At 40.7% G+C, this 14243-nt stretch overlaps 1 long non-coding RNA gene across 1 annotated transcript; it reads left to right on the top strand.

Moving 5' to 3' along the window:
* Positions 1–2326: 2326 nt before the first annotated feature.
* LOC107182344 lies at positions 2327–9583 on the top strand. The gene is made up of 3 exons (XR_001513070.1): positions 2327–2398; positions 4031–4099; positions 9532–9583. It is a non-coding gene; the product is annotated as an uncharacterized LOC107182344 (long non-coding RNA).
* Positions 9584–14243: the final 4660 nt, after the last annotated feature.

The following is a 14243-nucleotide window of genomic DNA, read 5'->3' as shown; positions in this document are numbered from 1 at the left end:
CTCTGTAAAGAGAACAAAAATGAAATGGATTTACCCGAGATCATCTCCTTGGATACCACCAGTTCAGTTAGAGCCAAATTTCCAATGATGACTTCAAAGCACCAGATCATGTAATCTGTTATACAAGGATATAGAACACAAACAAACCCAAAATTAAAATGCTGAGCCTGCCACCTGAGGTCCTTTGGGTTTCCATTATCTCCATCAATTACCCTAACCTTCAACCAAAGTGGACTCCTCAAATTAGTCAAACAGATTCTGTACCATACTGCTTCTCTGCTGTTATTCAAACTCTTCTTTCCAACTGGAATTCCTGCATTCTCATTTACCATTTATTTACTCAGGAACTCAGGACATATATACTTGTTGCTTGATCTGTGCCAATATCTGTGCCTGTCTCAATTCTATAGCAGCTTCAAGAGTGAGGGTTAATGAGGGGGGGGCTGAGGACACATTTGTAATACCTTAATAATAATAAAAAAGGAAAAAAAAAGAAATAATAAGTAACAAACACAGTAAATAAATAAGTGCACCACATTACCATGACCTAGATACTCTAAAGATGAACCTTAGTGTCTACCCATGTATCCGTCCAGTTCCTTTTCTGTATGTGTACATACATGCATGGGCACACACACACTCCTGACTGCTGTGGCATGAAGGTTCACAGGTGCAACACTTCAAAAGAACAGGAGTCATAGTCCAAAAATTCCACAAAACCAAAAATTCTAGTCTCCTGGGGCAGTACCATCCCGCACCCTCACTGTCCTTGTATTCCTCCTTCCAAATTCCATCCCCGGGGCAAGTTCTTGGTTCATCATTGGGAGAATCTGCTCTTGAAATCTTTAAGGGTCTTGGCCATCATCAGTGGAATGTGCTCCCAGGCTTCTTGCTGCTGCTGACCATCTGTGCCATGTGGGCACTGGTGGTGCCTTTGCAGTCATAAGCCGGCTTCCCAGGGATGGGGTAAAAGCTATGGCCATGGGCACTGTTAGAGGAGCACGTATCCTTGTTGTGTGGTATGGGGGCTGACATGACCTTGACTTTTTCCTGGACAGCTGCTCCTCCTCTTTCAAATAAGGGGGGGAGATGGCCATTGTTTGTTAGCCCTTGGGCCTATTGGCACAGATCTTCAGTGTCAATGCTCGCAGCCACTTCTATCTGGCATACTGAAGCCTCATGTTTACCTCACACCATGACTCATGTTCTTCTGAACTTTCTAAAGTTGCAGTGACAATGCATCTTCCATAATTGATCTGTTTCTTCAGCTAGTGCACAAGTGTATTTCTCTAGGCGATGTAGCTGATCAGGTGTAGAACTCTCCAAAATGGATACAGGAAAAGAATATGAGACTCCTCTCCCTCAAAAGAGTAAGTTCACATTTTTTCTGGGACCTGGATACACTCCTGGCTCAAGGTCATCATTTTGCAGCAACAGGCCCACTTTGAACGATCCTAGAGTTCACTCTGAGTCCTGTAATCCCACCTTCTTCCTCTTCCTGAGGTGAAGCTAGTGTTCTTTGCTTCGGTTGGAAGGAGGACACCAATTCAAAGGCAGGAAGCAGATGATAAATCCTGCCTTAACTACTGGGCTGGACCCTGAATGATCAGAGGTCTGGCAACATGGGTGACACATCAGGAGGGACTTTTTTCAGCTTGGCCCCTTCTGCTCCAGATGGCTGTGGCTTCTCTGACTTGCCTCCATTTTCTACTTTTTTTTTTTTATCATAGTCATTCTAACAGATGTGAAGTCTATATCTCACTGTATCACTCACCCAAGGATATTTCTATTGATTTCAGAGAGGGAAGAAGGGAGAGAGAGAGACAGAAAGAGAAACATTGATGAGACAGATAAGCAGTGATCAGTTGCCTTCTGCCTGCACACACCCTAATGAATCTACCCTGAAACCTAGGTATAAACCTGGGATCAAAGCCACAGGCTTCCAGTGTACATGATGATGCTCCAACCAAAGAGCCACATGGGCAGAGCTCCCTGTGGTGCTGATTTGTATTTCCCTGATGGTTAGTGGTGTTGAACATCTTTTCATGTACCTGTTGGCCATCTGTAGGTTTTCTTTGGAAAAATGTCTATTCAGTTCTTCTACTCATTTTTAAATTAAACTTGCTTTTGTTCTTTCTTTCTGTTTTTTTATGATTTCTTTGTATATTTTGATATTAGTTTCTTATCAAATATATGATTTGAAAATATTTTCTCCCATTCAGTAGGTTGCCTTTTCATTTTTTTGATAGTTTATTTTGCTGTGCAGAAGCTTTTTAGCTTGATGTTGTCTCATTTATTCATTTGCCTTTGTTTTTGTTTTTAGATTCAAAATATTATCACCAAGCCCTGAGTTAAGGAGCTTACCACCTATGCTTCCATCTAAGCATTTCATGGCCAGGTCTTATGTTCTTCAAGTCTCTAATCCAATTTGACTTAATTTTTGCATATGATGTAAGGTAGTGGTCACCTTCCTTCCTTTTGTATGTAACAGTGTAACCCAACCCACATAATATGCTATTGCAGATAAGCAGTCTCTTAGCTTAACAACTGTAGAAGCTAAGGCCAAAACAAGCAGACTCTGACCGTTAGATATGACAGCTCTGGGATATTTGCTGACCTTCAACAGGTTATCTGAGCAAACCACCTTGGCTTGCACTTAGTCCCTTTCTCAGAGATCTCTGACCTCTCTTAATTATATTTCTTTGTTCTGTTTTATTTTCTTCCTCATTACAAAACCCCCTGCCTATGTCCAGTTGTTAGGATAGTCTTTGTAATGAGAGTTACCTGTCTTCTCAAGCAGCTGGCTCTTGAATAAAGCCTACTTTCCTGCCACCAGCCTCTGTCTCTTGATTATTGGCTTTCATGAAGCCAAACCTGGGTTTGGTATCAGAATTAGTGCGCCAGCCAGGAAGTCTTAAACCCCGACAAGTCTAGCCCTCTTCAGTCCACATGCTGCATGGGGCAGGCCAACCCCAGGTCAGAGACTCCAGGGACTTCCCAGCAGCTGCCTAGAGTTTCTTATTTCAAAGACTCTCCCTGATCACCCTCTCATAGCATCAGCTGCCTGCAAAAAATCTATTGGTGGAATAAATCGATCATTAAGGAAGTGGATGGGCTCCAAGCCTGGGTATGTGGAACAGGTGTGCACACCTGCAATGCTCTATCTCCTCCATTTGGGTTGTGTGACAGTCGAACCTTGTAAAAGTCATACTTGGTTTGCAAGAAATAAGATTCTAAGACTAGTGTCCCACACCCTCTTTCTGGAGGATTTGGCTTGAGAGTACTCGTTTATTTGAGTTCTATCTTTGTTTTGAACTTTGTTTCTGTTTTAAAATGGGTGGCTCAGTCTCAGTTCCACCAGAGAGTCTATTAGGCCTTTTCTAGCTGAGTCATCAACTTACAGCTATTAGCCAATGACTAATTAGAATTGTTTTGCCAAAGGTCTGGTAAATGGGATAGATTTTTTTTTATTCATAAGCTTTCATGTTACATAATAAATGTTCTATTCAAAAAGGATATACATTAATGATCCAAAGAGGGGAAAAATACCTCACTTGCTTCCCAAACAGTAAAACTCAGAAAGAAGAAAAAATAATAAAATGAGTCCTTCAAACACCCTAAATCCTCATCTTGGATCCCTGGGAGCTCTGATGTCCTGGGAACAACGGGAGAATTAATGCCACCCCCGAAACCTGTGCATACTATGAGGCAGGAGGGTGACTGCACCTCCTCAATGTGAAGGAAAAAACTGGCATTAAAAAAACTCAAGTCGCTGACGTCATACATGCTTGTTATTAGAATTCACAAGCCAACCTCTTTAAATGTTGTCAAGGACAATGAAAAGTCCTGTCTTCTCTACAATTATTGGTAACTTTTTTCTACTGCTCTCTTTGAACTAACAACCATAAAAAAGGCATACCCACTTGGATGTTACTCATTTACCAATCAGTAAGGAAAAGATACTGAAGCAGTAATCTTAAGCAATGTAAACACAAAATCTGTTGACCAACAAGGATTCCTTCACCCTAAGGACCTCAGTTACAGCTGGAGTCAGATAAAGTGCTTTTATCAGGTCTTTTGGTGTCCAGAGAGAGGAAAGGTAAGTGTGTGGCTGGGGCTGCAGCTTGTGCTGGCCATTGAGTAGCTTCTGTGCAATTCTGTCCTTCTTGCCACCAGGCACTGGCCAGTGGGTGTGCAGTTCCCACTTTTGCTTCATTTGGCCCTTGCATTGTCAGCCCCACATGTTGCACAGGTAGTAGTGATAGAGGCAGTCTTAGAGCTTCTCCTCCGAGCTCACCAAGGACACACCGCAGGTGTCAAGTACAGATCACAGTGAGTAACAAATTGATGATTTCATAGTCGGTACTGGAGACACTTATTTGGTGCTAAATACAAAAATGGCCAAAAGAGTGAGGCAACCATTTCAGTAGCAGGAGTTACCACACAGATGGAACAAACAGCCTTTCTCTACCTTCTCAGTGTTTATATTTTAAGAGACATTTTCTTATCCCAGATATGGCTTTGAGTTATTCCAAGGAGACCCTTGTAATGCCAGAAGGATTTGTTTTCTCTCCTTATAAAAGAGAAATTTAAAACAAACTAGGCCGATTTGACATACAGTCCAAACCTCAGTTCCCAGACTTCTCCCATCTCAAACCATTCAGTTCTCAACCAAGTTGTTCACAGAAGAAATGTCTGGGTTGTCCATGAAAACTTCATTTTTAGACCTGACAACCCTGTAATGCTGATACCTCACCATAACAAAAAACTTCTCTCAGGTAACAAAGAAAAGAATGCTTTTGTTAATGTTGAAATAAGATTAGCACAATTTAAAAACAAAGAGTCCATCAAGAGTGCTAATGTTAGTAAGGGTCTAAAAATACTCACAAAACAACAATCACAGGCAATTGAATAGGTGGAAAAACTGTTATTTATTTGGATAAAGGAAAAGCAGTTAGCAGGTGACAGCATTTCAGAGGCAGTGATATATGAAAAATTCTTTTGAGGCAAGTAGGGGGTGGTGCCATAAATTTTGAAAAATTGTTTATTTACAGATGAAACAGTGCAATAGACATGCACTGTATATAAGAAATGGTTAAACAAGGAATCATTTGGGGGTCTGGAACATATTAATTCAATTTACATTATTTCTAATGGGATAAAGGTTTTGGTTTTTGAACAGACTGGTTCCAATGTAATTGAAGTGCATAAGAAACTTCATCCAATAAAGAATAACTAGAGGTTTGGAGAGAAACCAAACCTGTCTTACTGTGAGTTCTGTTTCAGAAAGAATCATAAGCTTCTTTCTGTGGTTTTCACTCTGATTATTGAGCCTTTTCTAACTTTTATTAAATGTTTAGGCTAAACTCTTTTGTGTTTGGGGAAAAGGAGGGTTATATATCCTATTGGGGGCAAAATGGTAGGGGCATGGCAAAGCCAATTTCAAGATGGCAGAGTATATAACAATAGCAAATGACCGCCAGGACATGCTGGTAGAACATGGAGATGTGCTTTTTGAAGTTCTATAAATTATTGGGGTGGGAGAATCCAGTAGAAAAAGAGTTAACTTCAAGTATTGTTATCTTTATATTAAATACTAGAGGCCTGGTGCACAAAAATTTGTGCACTTGGGGGGTGGTCCCTCAGCCCAGCCTGTGCCTTCTCACAGTCTGGGACCCCACAGGGCATGTCCACCTGCTGGCTTAGTCCTGCTCCCTGGGGTATTGGGCCTAAGCTGGCAATCAGACATCCCTCTGGCAGCCTGGGAGCCCTTGGGGGATGTATACTTGCCAGCGGGGAGCAGGCCTAAGCTGCAGTAGGACATCCTTAGCACTGCTGAGGAGGCAGAAGAGACTCCCGCCACCACCGCTGTGCTGGCAGCCATCAGCCTGGCTTGTGGCTGAGCAGAGCTCCCCCTATGGGAGTGCACTGACCACCAGGGGACAGCGCCTGCATTGAGCGTCTGCCCCTGGTGGTCAGTGTATGTCATAGTGACCAGTCATTCCCAGTCATTCTGCTGTTAGGGTCAATTTGCATATTACCCTTTTATTATATAAGATAGAGGCCTGGTGCATGGGTGGGGGCCAGCTGGATTGCCCCAAAGGGTGTCCCTGATCAGGATGGGTGTCCCGCTGGGGTACCTGGCCTGGGTGAGGGGCTGATGGGTGTTTGCAGCTTGTCACACCCCCTTCAGAGTGGGGGTCCCCACTGGGGTGCTTGGCCAGACTGGGTAAGAAGCTGATGAGTGTTTGCAGGTTGGTCACACTCCCTTCATGGTGGGGGTCCCCAGTGGGGTACCTGTCCAGCCTGGATGAGGTTCTGAGGGCTGTTTTCAGGCTGGCCAAGGCCCCTGTCTATGGAAGCTCCCAGCCTCTCCTGTTTTTCTTTTTTTTAAATTCTGAGATTTATTTACCTTCTGTAATTGAAACTTTGTAGCCTTGAGAGGAGCTCAGAGCCAGCCAAGGTGGGCGGAAGTGAAGCTTGGCTTCCTCCATCGCCAGTGGCAACCCAAGCCTCCTGCTTGGCTGAGAGCAGGTATCTGGGGTTTATTTATCTTCTATAATTGAAACTTTGTTGCCTTCAGTGGAGTTCAGAGCCTGCCACAGCAGGCAGGAATCTTGGCTTCCTCCCATCACTGGGGCAACCAAACCTCCTGCTCACTCCAGCTCCATGGCTGCCGGCTGCCATCTTGGTTGGGTTAATTTGCATATAGTCTCTCTGATTGGCTGGTGGGCATGGTTTAAGGTGTAGTGAAGGTAAGGTCAATTTGCATCTTTGTCTTTTATTAGTGTAGATAATTATATTTTATTTGTATATGTATAGTTTTAATATTAAAGTGAATGTTTTAGAAATTATATAATTGTTATCTTAAAATGCTCCAAAAGGAGTTTAGAAACAGGGAAGGCAGTTTTAGGGAAGGGGGTCATGGGAGAGGAAGACACATGTAATGGGCAGAGATAGCTCCAAGCTACCACAATTTTTATCTCATATACACAGAGTATGGAGGAATGTAATAGGATAAGGGGAAAAAGAAATAGAAGGGGGCACCCAGTGGGCTTTGAAACTTGGGACTAATACCACGTAATTAAAAGCGGGGGGAGAGCCAATTAGAAGAGCACAGGTAACATAAAATGGAGAAGGGGTCCAATTAGAAGGTAGCATATATAAACAAAGAGCTGCCAGCATTTATAAACCTTTAGACCAGCGGTTCTCAATCTGTGGGTCGCGACCCCTTTGGGGATTGAACAACCCCTTCACAGGGATCGCCTAAGACCATCAGAAAACACATATATAATTACATATTGTTTTTGTGATTAATCACTATGCTTTAATTATGTTTAATTTGTAACAATGAAATTGGGGGTCACCACAACATGAGGAACTCTATTAAAGTATTGCAGCATTAGGAAGGTGGAGAACAACTGCTTTAGACAAAGAGGCTTCACTGCTTACCCACTTGGGAACCACTCCTAACACGGGAGTTTGATATGCTTCCAATAAATTTTCACACTTTTATTTTTAAAAGAAGCCTTTTAGTTCGTGACTTTATTCTTCAAACTTCATGAGGCAAGAACCTAGGAGGAAAGTCCTAGCTCGCCCAATTCTGCATTTCGATTTGCACACAACATGGGGCTACCATGAAGTATCATCTCTCCACACCAAGTAGTAAGTAATCAGACTCTGTGGCCTCCTCACTGTGCCCTTTGTAGTTTTGGAGATCTTGCAGGGGCCGCTGGCCACTTAATTTGCTGCAGCTGTTGCCTTAAGCAGGCAGTTCTCTTTCACCTTCCCTTGTTCAGCTGTTAACCCATTGATTGCTAGGTCACCTGCTTTGTCTTTATTGTCTATATAGTGGATTTAGAACTGTTATAAGGTCTTCTGCTTTGTTAAAAGTGTACTTTGAAACTGAATGTTTGAAATATGTTCCTAAGAATCAATCTAAGGGTGCTGGTTATTTGCTTTTCTTGGTAATTAGAAATGAAGACTTCTAAGAGTTATTAGTTAAAAATTATACAGTGGGATTACAGAAAGTATAAGGCATGGAGATGCATTGTGAAGGAAATAAAAAATGGGGTTAATTTTCAGTTTTACTAAAAAAAAGTACTTTTAGTCCTTCAAACTTCATGAGAGAAGAACCTGTGAGGAAAGTCCAAACTCACACAATTCTGTGTATCACTTTTACTAAAAAGCAAATTCATTGGTCAGTTCCATCATATTCAGATCTATAACCATGCCATTTTATTCATTTTCTCATTTAGAGGCACTTAATGTTCCACTCTGATGCATTTGCAAAGATGTTACATCTTCAAATATATCAATGGAACGGACTCTGACTTATTTTAAAATATGGACTCTGATAATAAATGTTAAAATTATATCTTTGAACTGGATGAAAATGTATACAACTCTAAGGAATAACTGGATTCGTAGACATACTGGCAAATAATCAGATAAATAAAAATTGATTATGGGATTGGATAAACAGAAGATAATTACTATTTTTATGACTTAAAATATTGCTGACTTCTAAATCATTTTGGTTTGTTTACCAGATATAATAAAACATACTTGTTTGTTTGCTTGTTTACAATTTAATGAATGATACCTTGATAAGCAATATTAGAACATTTAAATTTTTCTCCCTACTTATCCTTTTAGAATTTATAAATCCAATAAGAATCTGTTTTCTTTATAACAGGACACAGTTGTAAAGTGGTTTCATTAACCACGGCTTTGGCTGGAATGTCATGTTTGTGAGAAACATGCCCAGTATCTGGATGTCATCAGAAACCTTTAAGGATTTAGGATTGACTTTGAAGCCTATAAAAGACTTTTGAAAAGCAGCCTAGTACCTTGCCTATTCACATGGTTCATGGCATATTTTTCATGGAAGGAACAAAGGTTGCTTTCCTGAGATATGGCAAAGAAAGAACCTCAAGACATTTTGAGGGACTAAAAATATTAGAGGAATTTTCCAAAAAGTATGAGTATTGCCGGCAAAATGTGATGGCAACGATGTGACTTGGTTTCTTCTCCCAGAAAGGCTAACTAAAAGTCAATTTTCCTTATGAGGCTGCAACAAAGAAGATTCAGGAGAGCCTATACAGTCAATTGTGTAGATAGATCTTGTGTTTATGGAAATAATCGGGCCAAATTAAAACTACAGCAAATAGTCATAAGTTAGCTAACTTAAATGAGGGTGATTTTAAGGGGAGAAATTTTCTTTCAAAAGTATCTATAACACATTTTTGTGTATATCAGATTCCTGTTCAAATTATCTTGAAAGCTTTATTTCCACATATACATTGATTGGATCCTGAATTTTTCTAGTTTTCTTAAATATTTGGACTACAGCCCTCTAAACTAATGTTTTATTTTTCTCTCATCATTTGACTTGAAGTTACTGAAACCTAGAAATTTCCCCTGATCTTTGCAATTGCAAATTGCAGCTACAGTGCATGATATAAACTTGAAAATCACCACAACAGCATCTTTAACATCTCAGTGACTGATCCTGTATAAACTTTTCAGAATGTACCTGAGCACCTCATCGCATCACCAGAGACATTCAAACTGCAGATAAATTGTCAAATAAATTGTGAACGAGTGAGACATGTGATGCTGGGCTGATGTTTTGGCATTCACTGTGACGTTCGCTGCACCAACTAGCAGTGGAGTATCTGAAGCTGACTCATAACATGAATTTTAGCTCGCAACTCAAAGCAAAAAATCAGCTGAGAGACGCTTGTATCTTGAAAAACTCGTTAGTTGGGACACTAGTAAGTCAAGGCCCAACTGTATTGTGTTGAGGTATGATCCCTCTAGTCCCACTTTGCTGAGAGTTTTTATCAAGAAACGGTGTTGGATTTTGACAAATGCTTTTTCTGCATCAATTGATATGATTATGTGATTTTTATCTCTCAATTTGTTTATATGATGTATCATGTTTAATAATTTGTGGATATTGTACCAGCCTTGCATCCCCAGAATAAATCCCACTTGGTCATGGTGTATGATCTTTCTATTGTAATTCTGGATCTTATTCACTATAATTTTGGTGAGGATTTTAGCATCTTTGTTCATCTGGGGTATTGGCCTGTAATTCTTTTTTTTTTTTTTTTTGTAGTGCCTTTATCTGGTTGTAGGATAATCCTAGCTTTATAGAAAAGGCTTGAAAGTGTGCCTTCCTCTTGAATTTTGTGGAATATTCTGAGGAGAATATGTTTTAGTTGTTCTTTGAATGTTTGATAAAACTCCCCTATGAAGCCATATGGGACTGGGCTTTTAGTTGCTGGAAGTTGTTTTGATTACTGCTTCTGTTTCATCTGTAGTTATCAGCCTACTCAGAATTTTTTTTATTCTTCCTGATTGAGTTTTGGAAGCTTCTATTTTTTCTATTAATATGATATGTCCATTTCACTACATTGTCCACTTATTGGAATAGAGTTGTTTGTAGTATTTTTCACCAGGAAACTATTAGACTTAATAAATTAATTTGGCAAGGTAGCATGATACAGAATCAACATCCACAAATTGATAGCATTTGTATACATTAATAATAAACTTTCAGGGAGAGACACTAAACAAACAATACCATTTACCATTGCAACAACAAGAAAAAACATACCTAGGAATAAACTTAACCAATGATGTCAAAGACATGTACTTGGAAAAATATAGGACATTGAAATGGTGCAGCCACTGTAGAGAACAGTATGGAATTTCCTCAAAAAACTAAAAATGGAACTCACATTTGACCCAGTGATCCCACTTCTAGGTATATATCTCAAGAAACTAGAAACACCAATAAGAAAGGATATATGCACCCCTATGTTCATAGCTGCCCAATTAAACATAGCTAAGATCTGGAAACAGCCTAAGTGCCCATCAACAGATGAGTGGATTAAAAAACAATGATACATCTACACAATGGAATACTATGCTGTGATAAAAAAGAAGGAATTCTTACCATTTGCAACAGCATGGATGGAACTGGAGAGCATTATGCTAAGTGAAATAAGCCAGTCAGAGAAAGATAAATATCACATTATCTCACTCATTTATGAAATATAATGAACAACATAAACTGATGAACAAAAACAGATCCAGAGACAGAGAAGCATGGATCAGACCATCAAACCTCAGAGGGAAGGTAGGGGAGGGTGGGGGTAAGGGGGAGAAATCAACCAAAGGACTTGTATGCATGCATATAAGCCTAAGCAATGGACACAGACAACAGGGGAGTGCGGGGGGAAATGGGGGATAAGAACACATGTAATGCCTTAATCAATAAAAATATTTTAAAAAGTAATAGGGGCAGATACAAATAAATGGAAGCATATACAATGTTCATGGATTCAAAGAGTTAACATCATTAAAACGTCTATACTACCTAAAGCAATCTACATATTCAACACAATCCTTATTAAAATGCCAATGGAATACTTTACAAAGCTAGAAAAAATGCTCCAAAACTTTATATGAAACCATAAAAGACCCCAGATAGCTGAAACAATCTTGAGAAGGAAGAATCAAGTCAGAGTGATCACAATACCGCTATCAAACTATACTACAAAGCCATTAAAACCAATACAGTGTGGAACTGGCACAAGAGCAAGCTTATAAACCAATGGATCAGAACAAAGACCCAGAAATTGACCGTCATCATTACGGTCAATTAATATTTGACAAAGGAGGCAAGATCATATAATGGAGTAAAGACAGTCTCTCAACAAATGGTGCTGGGAATCAAAAACATGAAACTAGACCACCAACTTACACAATACAAAAGAATAAATTCAAGGTGGATAAAAGACTTAAATGTAAAGCAGGAAATCTTAAAAATCTCTGAGAATTTAGGCAGTAAATGTTAGACATCTCACATAGCAATATGTTTAGAGATAAATTTCTTAGGGCAGTGGTTAGCAAACTGCAGCTCGGTAGCCACATGTGGCTCTTTGGCCCCTTGTGTGTGGGCCTTCCACAAAATACCAACTTCTGCACATGGGCCACAAAGTTTCAATCGCACTGTATGTGCGTGCCCGCACGTGGTGTTTTGTGGAAGAGCCACACAAAGGATGTGGAGATAAGGGAACACGAGTTGGCTGCTAGTGGGAATGCAGATTGATGTAGCCACTATGGAAAGCAGAATGAAGTTTCCTAAAAAAATTTAAAATGGAACTTACATTTGACTCAGTGACACCATGATGGGAATACATCCTAAAAACCCCAAACACCAATCTGAAAAAATATATGCACCCCTATGTTCAAAGCAGCATCCTATCTAATAAAAGAGTGATATGCCAATTAAGCATCACTCTGTCACAAAGATGCCAGCGCCCTTAGTCACAGCCCTGCCGGGAGTCCTGCAGCCCCAGCCAGGGGGGCAGGTGCTGGGAGCAAACAGCTTCGGCCACCCCTCCGGGAGTCCTGCAGACTGGGCCTGGGGGACGGGCACTGAGAACAAGCAGCATGAGGAGAGGGGTCCCAGTGAGGAGAGGGCAACAGGATTGGGGTGGAGCCTTGGGACTCGGTTAGGAGGCACTGGGGCTCAGGTGGGGCTGGGAGTAGAGGTCTCTGGTCGCCGGCCTGACAGCAGGATGCACCCGCTATGCTCAAGGGCATCTGTGTCCAGTAGGAGATTCTGGCTACCAAGAACATGCAGAATGCTGAAGAATGGTTCAAGAACCGCTTCACTGTGCTAACCAAGAGCACTGCCAAGAACACTGAAGTGGTGTGTGCCGCCAAGGACAAGGTGTTAGAGAGCCGCTGCCTGCTCAAGGCCAAGACTCTGGAGATGCAAGCATGCCGGGGCATGAACGAAGTGCTGGAAAAGCAGCTCTGAGAGCTGCAGGATAAGCAGAATGCCAACATTAGTACTATGCAGGACACAATCAACAAATTAGAAAATGAGTTGAGAACTACAAAGAGTGAAATGGCATGATATTTAAAATACCAGGACCTCCTCAATGTGAAGATGGCTTTGGATGTTGACATTGCAGCTTACAGAAAACTCTTGGAAGGTGAGGAGACCCAGCTCAGTTTCACCAGGGTGGGAAGCATAGCCAGCGGCTACTCCCAGAGTTCCCAGGTCTTTGGCCAATCTGCCTATGGTGGTTTACAGACCAGATCCTACTTGATGTCTGCTTGCTCCTTCTTAATACACCAGCCATGTTCAGGAGGAGCAGGTTGAGGTGGAGGAGCCCATGAGGCTGCAAAAGCTGAGGAAGCTAAGGATGAACCCCCCTCTGAAGGAGAAACTGAAGAAGAGGAGAAGGAGAAGGAAGATGCTGAGGAAGAGGAAGGAGAGGGAGAGGAAGAAGGTGCCAAGGAAGAATTTGAGGATGCAAAGAAGGAATAAGGCGGTTGAGATGAAGGAGAAGATACTCAAGAAATTGAGGACAAGAAGAAAGATGAAGGTGCTGGGAAGAGCAAGCAACCAAGAAGAAAGATTGAGGCCCCCTTTCCTTAATTATTTCAGGAATAATCCTCCCAAAACCAGGTCAACCCCATCACCAACCAAGCAGTTGAGTTCCTGATATTACATGAATAAAGAAGTCAATATATGTAACATTAGGAGGTAACAGGTTGGAAATTAAATATTGTGCTATGACTTTTCTCCTTATGCAGAGTATCTGTTTGTTTGCAGAGTGGTTTCCTGGCTTGCTGCCAGCATGTGCATGGTCCATACTTATGAGTTCAGGATCTATGGCAATGTGAATGATTCAGATGTTTACAATAAAAACACATGAATATATGAGTTGACTAATGATAATGTTAAACTTCATGGAGAAAATAGTCCTTTCAATATTTAGTGGTTAGAAATTAAAGACTTCAATTCATGTACAATAAACCATAAATAAAGTTCCACAGAATGACAAAAAAAGAAAACAAACAAACAAAAAAACATCAGGGGCCAGTAAATGTTCAAAAAAACAAGGAAGCATTCCTAAATCAGGAAGAGAAGTCACAGGGTGTATATTATTGCTATGAATACAGTATTTCCTACTACATACCACATCTACAATGTAATTTATTAGATGCCTTCCTATCTCATGAAGTACATATTCTCATAGAGTAATACTGGTAGATATGCTATAGTTATGGCACTATGTCATATCCTATCAATACTAATAAAAGGGTAATATGCTAATTATACCGTGAGACTTTCCAGATGTCTTTCCGGACAAAGCCATGGTGGTGAGGCTGAGGCAGATGTGGTTAGGGCGATCATGCCAGGTAGA

Source organism: Myotis davidii, unplaced genomic scaffold (assembly GCF_000327345.1).
Source record: "Myotis davidii unplaced genomic scaffold, ASM32734v1 scaffold1656, whole genome shotgun sequence".
In the NCBI taxonomy this organism is placed as follows: Eukaryota; Metazoa; Chordata; class Mammalia; order Chiroptera; family Vespertilionidae; genus Myotis; species Myotis davidii.
This window is presented reverse-complemented; position numbering and strand designations above follow the sequence as displayed.